At 37.9% G+C, this 10,108-nt stretch overlaps 1 pseudogene; it reads right to left on the minus strand.

Annotated features, from left to right (window-relative positions):
• Window positions 1-55: 55 nt before the first annotated feature.
• LOC112184798 lies at window positions 56-7,027 on the minus strand (annotated as a pseudogene).
• Window positions 7,028-10,108: the final 3,081 nt, after the last annotated feature.

A 10,108-nucleotide genomic window follows, 5' to 3' on the forward strand; every position in this document is an offset into this window, starting at 1 on the left:
GTTTGAGAAAAGATCTCATACAGATCAGATAACAATTCATTATCTCGATTCTCGAGTGATAAAAGCTGAACAAAGACATATTTCAGTGGGCCTCCAATACCTGACAACGATATTCTCCAAGGGCCCAAACGGGGAAAATGTTTCGGTATGCTGAATAGCTAATCATACAGTTCTTGTTAAAAACTCCCATGATCTCCTGCATGGGGAATGCCCAAAAGTATTTCCTTAAGAACTGACAATCACAGATACAGAAATAATTGAAGTTTATGAAATAACTAAGTTTGAAATTGTAGTTTCTTGGACATAAAAGTTTAATCACAGTTGAGAAAATATAACTCTTTTGGTGAAGAACTGTGGGAAAAATTGGCCAGATTTACCTTCTGGGGAAAATCTCCATTTGCCATTTGAGAATTTATTAGTACCCTAGCTGCACGGTGAAATAGGAGTTGGGTCTCTCTTTGCCTTGGAAAAAAAGAAAAATACAGGTATTAGAAGTCAGCACCAGAAATGTGGAAGTCCCTATAGTTAATCCATCAAAGCACCTAAAAAAAGTGTTAAAAAGGAAATTGAACATCATATAATATTCCAACATAATTTGGATCCCTATAATGGATTACATTTTGTTAAGGATGACAGAAAATTGGATTGATTGATTTGATATATCACATGGGAAAGAGAAAAGAAGACCAGAATGCAAATTATGCACCATCTTCTTAGAAATGGAGGAGGTGGAGGAAGAAAAGAATAAAGATATAAATATATTTTTCTCAAGGAAAAAAGAAGAAGCAATATAGGAGGTAGATGGTTATAAAAAAAAATCAGCAAAAAGTTGCACATATCAATCATAGATCACATATCTTGTCAGATTTGTACAAAAGTGAGACAGCATGAAAGTAGATAATTATATATGATTAAATATAATAAGTTTCAAGCCTAGAAAAGACAAGGAAAGGATATATCAAATTTGGTACACCATTTACGTTGTTCTGACATGATAGATAACTTTCTCCCCATCCACCAGAAGCAAGCTCTTTGGATAACAAAAAATCACATGCTTTACGGATGCGAGAGCAGTCTTCATAAGTCCTTCCAGCAGCAACCAAACCCTTTATTCCAAACCAGCCAGCATAGGTGAAGCAGACTCCCCAAGAACCATACCTAGTATGAAATCTCCACAATTTAGGTAGTGCAACTAATTTCATAATACTATGCAAATAAAATGTGAAAGCCTAGTTATTGGTAATTTGCCTAGGTAACTATGAAGCAGTGATATAACATGAAAGTTTCAATGTATATATATTAAAAACTGAATTTTGAAAACAAACCAAGAGCCATCTGTTGCTTGTATCTTTTCAATGAACTTTGCAGCATTAGCAATACAGTTTTCTATTTCTTCCCTCCTATGTCCAGGATATAATTTCTTAAATAGTGTGAGTGCTTGAATTGCTGCTGATGTACACTCAACATATCTGCATCATCATTTCAGTCAGGATGACATCAGGTGTTTTCCATGATATATATATATATATATATATATATATATATATATGTATAACAATCAACATAAAGTGTGTAGAAATCTTACGGATAATCTATTACAATGTCACCAAAAGTTTCTGCAGGGTTGATTAGCTGAGAATAGGATAGTTCCAAAGCACATATACAAACATTTAATTCACTATCATCAATATGAATAACAGTATAGAATGAAGAGAAAATTAGGTACATATTTATAGTCGGAGATGTTAAAGTAAGAGGAGCATAACTGATACTCACCTCCAACCACTTATATGATCTAGTCAATTCATAAGTTGCAAATCCACCATCATTATTCTGTGGTGCTTCCGGAAACAAGATTAGCGAATTAGTTTGGCCTCAAAAATTAAAGAGAATTAATAAAAAAATTCCAACCAAAATGGAGAAATATGTATTCTGCGAAAAAAAGAGATACTGAATCATGGAATGAAATATAGCAAATGATCACCTGTAAGGAAAGGGTAACATTAACGGCATCATATAATTTCTTCATATCCAATGATTCCCCAACTGTTTCTGTTGGAATTGTTGATAGTAATAAGGCAGCCTACACAAAAAAATATATGTTAGTAAACTGTCGAGTGTTTCTGTATGTGAAATTTTGAGTGACCAAGTTACCTTCAGTCCTTCCGCCGTGCAGTCAGAGATAGGCCATCCATGATCTGCAGTTGAGAATGGCCAAGCACCTTTTGAAATGTGTCGATACCAAAAGTTTAGATCACCAGGACAATCTTCTAAGACCTACCGAGCAAAGTATAAGTCAAGCGAGGATAATTAGAAGAATCGTTACAAGACAAAGTGATTTTCTGCCCCAAACAAACCTGAGAATCTTTTATGTATTCATGTGCTTTTCTTAAAGTAGGTCCATATTCTTTAGCAAGGTTAGTAGATATCATTGCTTGCACAGCAAAAGAAGTATCCCAGGCCTGGCTCCCATTGTAGCCCTGCAGCAGAAAAGCAAAAACAACAGAATAATTTAGCAACATATTGAAGGTAAGTTTATAAGCAACTCTAACAATTTGGGACCAAACGGAGATTGCAGAAGGTGAGAGAGAGAGAGTGGGAGATGGGAGAATCTTAAAATCAGCCTGAGACAGTTTAATGCTATTTACTAACCTGCATTTTCATGCCATCTTCAGCGATCCACAAATAATCATATAGTCTTGGAAGATGCAACTTGAATGCCTCTGAGTTTGGATCCTCCGCCCAACAACAGAGCATATTTAACACCTGCATCATTAACAAATTGACAATTCGACTCAGTGCATCTGAATGAATCTGTAAACTCAAGCACTGTTGATAGATGCTTGAGATCCATTAGCTGATGACTGTTGTACGTTTGGAATACGCAATTACTGATGCAACTTGAAATAGACATTACTTTATACAATCATACGCAATAGATGTTTGAGATCTGTTGACAAATGATCGATGTTTGGAAGAGTAAATTACTAATGTGACAACGTCACTCGTGATAGTCATATGTGTGAAATCTGTTGGAAGCCATGTGATAATGACAGTCTAATAAGCAATTAAATGGAATGGTACTAGCAGTGCATAAAATAAAAATAGGATAATAGCACCCGAAAAAAATCTTCAAGAGAAGGACTTGTGTTATAGGATGAAATGGTACAGGTTACTGACCTAATTATCATGTAGTCTTTTTGCATCCAAGATTATTGAAATATATTGCTCTATTCCTCAAAAGGGTTGTATATTCTTGATATAAGTTGTAATGAGTTGTTCATCCATAAGTCATGAACCCAAAAGATAGTAATAAGTTAATAACAATTGTCAGTGGTCTAAAATCTCATACAAATTAGCTTTACACCCATACGAGAATTAACACAGACAAGCATTGTTTTCCTGAAACACTTATCCGACTTGCTGTTTCAGAGTTTACTATCTTCATCTACGAATAAATATAGGCCATAAAGCAAATTATCAGAATTGATGATATGCATCATCAAAATGTCCAATACCTTATTAACAGGGCCAATGCAGATATACCGAGTATTTTCATCTTCATAGTGAATGTGCTGCATAACTTCTCCCTCAATCTTTTTGCCGGCCAACGCATAAAAACTGGTTCAAGTACATAGTGAAGAGAAGCCCACAGAATATCCTGAACCATTGGGTGTGGATAGTATAGATCTTCCTAACAATTTTGTAAAGCATCCCATGTAAGCATCAACAGAACATTGGTATGAATAGGATACCCGTACAATATGTCTAGAACCTCAACAAGAGAAATGTACAAAAAAGGAAGATATCACCAACCTTTGCACATAGATTACGAGCTTCATTCCAATCAACTTCATGGTATGGGACTGTATATAGCTCCTTTCTCAATGACTGGATTGTAGGTGTAATTGGTCCAACGAATCTCTTCCCATACAGATAAGACATAGGCAAATACACCATTCGACAATGACACCACATCCTTCCTATAAGTGGAAAATTTGATGATTCATAATCAAAGAGCAAAAATAGACATATGTGTCACATGCTCACATGTCATAAGAATAAGAAGATACTAAGACCCTAACAATGTAATGGCGCTTAATTCGTATGATCAGAATGGAAACTAAAATGGATCTATTTTCTTGATCAAGGTTTATTAATGAATGGAGATTGAATTTGTTTCTATCCTACCCCAAATGAACCAATAGCATCAACCAAAATGAATAAGTAACCTGGATGAACTGGGAGAGAGTAAGGACATAGCCATACTTCTGGCGGTAGTGGATTATTTCCAGACCATTCATATGCCCCAAGTACCTATAACCATCAAAGACACGATGTCAACTGATATTTCTAAAAGATTAGATAGTTGGCACAATCAGAAAAGATAATTGTCGAGTTCATACTAAAAGCCACATCTTCCCCCATGAAGTGATTGCAGTCGCACCACCATGGTCTAATATCCATTTTCGTGCTATTTCCATTGCCCCTTGTCCATCATCAGCACCTTCTCCAAGCAACCTCAAACTAACATAATTTAGTGCAGTACCAAACATGGTACTTGGGCCCTCAATATGTAGACCCCATCCCCCATCTTTATTCTGCAGAAAGATTTGTCATTCCATCTATTTGTTAATGCCTTATTATCCAATATACATGGCACAAGGATGCAATGACATCAGCTGTATGAAAGCGTTGTAGATGTAATTCACTAATGTGTTAATTGGCTAGTACGAAGATATCAGTAAGTCTGTCTGCAAAGAATTTTATTCTTATTTTTAAAGCATTAGTTACATGAGTAATATTCTTGCCTGATGATTATAGAGATATCTACACATCTCCCGTTGATGCTCTATGGATAACACAGCATTTAGAGCTCCTGTAATTGAAAGTGTAATAACCTGTTTCAATCGGCAAGTGTCACATTCAGCAACATCGACCATTTAACAAATCTTGGTGCGTTTGCGAATAAAAACTGATAGAGACAAATAATGTTTACAAGTTTCTCCCTTACCAAACCAGGAAGTAGAAACATGGGACCCCCATAATCCCCAGGCCAATGACCATCATGTGCCTGGATTGTTGAATAAAAATTAGGGGCCGTGACCACTTACCCAATTTTAACTTAAAAAATACCCACTTAACTCTTAGTGGAGCATTTGACCCCATTTACCCAATTTAATCGCAAATGACATTTTCACCCCCAAACAAATTATTAAAGTACAAAATTCTCTCTCTCCTCCTACCGGACTCTATCTCAGACTCTCTCTCTCTCTCTCTCTCTCTCTCTCTCTCTCTCACCTGCTTCTCCTCGTTGGAACGTCGGAGCCCAAGAATTCGATCCAGGGCGGTGAAGATTTCACTGCAGAAGTCGTCGCCTGGCAAGCCGATGACGGTGACGAAACCTTTCCGGCGGATTTTGGGACAACTCAGATCTGTTTCTCGATCTGAATCTTGGCCGGGTCTTCCTTGGGTAACCCGACGGCGACGAAGACTCAAGGTGGTTGAGGTTGAGGTCGGCAGAGGTGCGGTGGAGGAAGAAGCCACAGGAGACGAGCTCATTGGCCCAAAGCTTGAAGACCTGCCTGTCCGATATCGAGTTCAAGATTTGCCGGTCCGATTCGTCCCCAGTCATTCTGATCTGGTGCCCAGAGCAATTCTGGGTGCCCAGATCAATTTTTTTTTTTTTTTGTACATTGTGAACCCCGGGAATGAGGAAGGAATTGCACTGTAACTGTGGGGTTTGTTTGATGGTCTACTGGGGGGCAGTAGACACATTATTGGCCCCCAGTAGACTTTGATATGAGGGACAGGGATCATTATAGTGTGGTGTTTTGATAAGTTACCTGTTGTTTTCTGTGTATTAAAGTCAAATTATTTGTGAATCCTACAAAAAGGTGCATTTTTGGTGGTCTATTGGAAGGCAGTAGAAACATTGGACTTTGTATTGGGGGGCAATAATATGATTACTGGGGGGCAGTAGACACATTATTGGCCCCCAGTAGACTTTGATATGAGGGACAGTGATCACTATTGTGTGGTGTTTTGATAAGTTACCTGTTGTTTTCTGTGCATTAAAGTCAAATTATTTGTGAATCCTACAAAAAGGTGCATTTTTGGTAGTCTATTGGAAGGCAGTAGAAACATTGGACTTTGTATTGGGGGGCAATAATATGATTACTGGGGGCAGTAGACACATTATTGGCCCCCAGTAGACTTTGATATGAGGGACAGGGATCACTATTGTGTGGTGTTTTGATAAGTTACCTGTTGTTTTCTGTGTATTAAAGTCAAATTATTTGTGAATCCTACAAAAACGTGCATTTTTGGTGGTCTATTGGGAGGCAGTAGAAACATTGGACTTTGTATTGGGGGGCAATAATATGATTACTGGGGGGCAGTAATATGATTATAAATTGATCAATTGTTCCTGTAGTGTATTCATTTTGGTTTTGGGAGTTCATACAATTCACTGGATGGCAATAATATGATTTTTGGGAGGCAATAATATGATTACTGGGGGGCAGTAATATGATTACTGGGGGGCAATAATAGCCGGATTCCGGATTCCAGTCATCGGTCGCCGGATTTCGGTTACCGGTTCCCGGAATCCGGTCACCGTTAGCCGGAGTCCGGTCACCGGTCGCCGGATTCCGGTCGCCGGAGACCGCGCCGGCCACTGGTCACCGGAGCACAGCAAGGTGGAAGGTGACTTCTCTCTCTAAGTGAGAAAGAAGGAGAGGGCAAAAAAGTCTTAAAAAAAAGAAAAAAGAATTAATTGGGTAAAGGGGAAATAATCCCTTAGAGTGTTTTGGGTAAATGAGGTTAAAAAACAGTTGGTGGAGTAAGTGGGCAATTTTTAGCCTAAAATCGGGTAAATGATCATTTTCCCTAAAAATTAATGGCCCTGCGTAATGTGGTTGCCACGACCTCGTCTGTCACCTCTTCTGCATCTCTAACTTTGAGTTGTGGTAGATTAGTCACACATGGGTTCTCCTTTGCAAACTACAATTCAGGCATGATGGAGGAAACACATGATAAGTATCATAAACCACCCATATGAAGGAGAGAAATACCAGAAACAGAAAAGGAAGTAATCTCTATGAGTCTGAGACCATTGTATGAAAAATATTGGATGACATATGAATCAGCACATGAATCCATCGAGTTGATAACATGACAATCCAATACAAATCATCCGGGAAGACAAAAAGATTCAAACTGTACAATGCCTATGAATCCACATAGAAGCTTAAAATGCATTGTGAACATCACTTGACCACGTTGTGCACAGAGACCTCGGTTTTTCCCTCCTTTGGACCCTCCAATTTGCTCACCACAGGCCACCATCTATTAATTTATTCTTCAAAAAAAATATTTCATCATTAATCAAGATTCACAAGGCAACGCCTGAACACCGAAAATTCTATAGTACTTCGATGTTTAATAGTCGGGTCTCATTAAATTATCCATGCAGCGTGTCAAAGTTAATGGATTTTAACTCCATAATTTGAAAATTTTAAAACATTATAGAACACTGCCTTGAACACTTCAGTCTTGAGTCTCTAAGTCTCTTTAGTATACTTACTTATTAGTTATTCAACGCTATTATAGTTATGGGTCATTGACCCATAGCACCAAAATAGGCTAAAATTAGCCCACTTACACCACCAAGAGAATTTTGTTCCCACTCACCCATTTAAGTGCAAAAAGTCACTTTTAAATACAACTTAATTATAAAATTACAGCCACTGCCACTCTCAAATTCTCTCTCTCGGATTCCTTCTGACTTCGACCTCCGTCAGGCAACAACGCAAACCCCACCCCCTCCTCTAACTTCGACCTCTACCGGCGACAAAGCAAACACTGCCGCCGCCGCATCTAATTTCCCGGATTAGGTTTCGTTGATTATTTGTAAATTTCCGGTCGGGCTCCGAATTCTCGCGCGACTATAAGAGAGAGGCGGCGATAGAGAGCCGTATCCAGCGAAGCGGCGCAGGAGAGATAGCGTCTCCGACGAATTTGGTGAGTCGAGAACTCGGGGAAGGGTAAAAGGGATGATGATGATAGAGAAGCTACGTGAGTTGAATCCGAGACTATGTCCGAGCTCGATTCTTTCATTCTTTTTTTCTTTTTGATTGGGGGTCTTTGCTTTACAAGATTGTGGACTTGTAGTGTATACAATGAGCTATGAGAGTGAAGAAGCTGAAGAGAGAGCTTTGACGTAGATGCTTTTGGATAAGGGAGATGGCCCAGAAGAATGGTTTCTGGTAAATGGTTTGTGGGTAAATGGTTTTTGGGGAAAATGGTTTGTGGGTGAAGGGTTTTTGGGAAAAATGATGGTTTGTGGGTAAATGCATTCTGGGAAAAATGGTTTGTCGGTAAATCACTATCTTTCTCCGTCATTTTTATGTTTTCTGAGAAATTATTATGAAGAGCTCTACTGCAACTCCACTTGTTGTCAATTGGGACATTTTCATGTTGCAAACACTGTTCTTATAAAGTTTTGGAACTGTGTGATTGGTGATTGGGAGCAATAGACGTTTTGAATTGATGTAATCTCCTTGTTTTTTTCCTATAATCAAAGTTTTATTTGTCTAAATTTAAAGAGATTAGTTCTCATATTCTAGCAACTGAAAGTCTTATTGGGGGATAGTAGACGTCTATTGGGGGGCAATACATGGCTGATAGACGTCTATTGGGGGGCAATACATGGCTGATAGTCGTCTATTGGGAGGGCAATACATGGTTAATAGACGTCTATTGGGAGGCAATACATGGCTGATAGTCGTCTATTGGGGGGCAATACATGGCTGATAGTCGTCTATTGGGAGGCAATAGACTTCTATTAGGGGCAATAGACGTCTATTGGGGGCAAAAAAACTTTCCTGTGGGTGGTAGCCTATGATCGGAATCCGGCGGCCGGTGACCGGAATCCGGCTGCCGGTGAGCGGACTCCGGCGAAGTCCCCTATGGTTTCTCTCTCTTCCATTCTCTCTCTCTCTCTCTCTCTCTCTCTCTCTCTCTCTAAGTAACAAAGGTGAGGGTAAAATGGTATTAAAAAAATAATAAAAACAAAAAAAAAATCTTAATGGGGTATTAGGGAAGACCTCCTTAGAGTGTTTTGGGTAAGAGAGAATTAAAAAAACTTAGTGGGGTAAGTGGGAACAAAATCTCTAAAAATGGTGTAAATGGACAAAAACCCTATAGTTATTCACCAACCCTTTATTTATAAAAAAAAAAATTTTAAAAATAAAAAAATAAAAAAACACTACAAATCATTGTTAAATATCATAAAAATTCTTTGGCGTAATTTTTTTTTTTTTTTTGTGAATACATATCATGTCGATATATTAATAACTCAAGTCAGAAAGGGTCATTACATATCTTCCATCTACCATCACATGGTAGATTAAGAGTTTGTGATAGTAGCACAGTGATACATAGATTAAATCAAATCATTTGATGGTTCCACGCTCATAAAGGGAGCCTATAGACTATTAACTAGTACATAGTAAATAGACAAAGTCAACTAAACTCGATGACACTTACTAAAAACCTAGAAGCATAACTCGATGACACTTAGAGCATTTTTAGCAAACTCTCTATTTTGGCTCCTTAGCTACGTTGGAGAGCATGTTTAGCTTTTGATATATTTTAGCAGCTGCACCAAACTCCTAAGTGGCTCTCCATTATAACTTTTAGCTATCTTGCTCCTAAATATAGATAGCGAGACATTTAATACATTCCTTTTAAGTTATTTTATGTAATTGATAAATACATTTAAACTATTTAATCTTCACTTAAAAAATAATATAAATTTAAAAATAGCTAAAATAGAGAGCACTGATACATACGTATTTCTAAAGTGGCTAGCCAAAATAACTTTTTAGCTACTTTGGCTAAAATGTGACTAAAAAATTGCTAGCATTGCTAAAGATGCTCTAACAAAGTAAGGAATTATTGTAATCAAAATAACTAGACTAAAAAATAGGGCCTAAACCCAAGTTCACTTAGGCCCAATTGGTGTAACATTATTGGTTACCCAACAGCCAACACTAGTACACGACAACATATTAACACAAAATGTTGTGATACAACCAGAAGA

Source organism: Rosa chinensis, chromosome 2 (assembly GCF_002994745.2).
Source record: "Rosa chinensis cultivar Old Blush chromosome 2, RchiOBHm-V2, whole genome shotgun sequence".
In the NCBI taxonomy this organism is placed as follows: Eukaryota; Viridiplantae; Streptophyta; class Magnoliopsida; order Rosales; family Rosaceae; genus Rosa; species Rosa chinensis.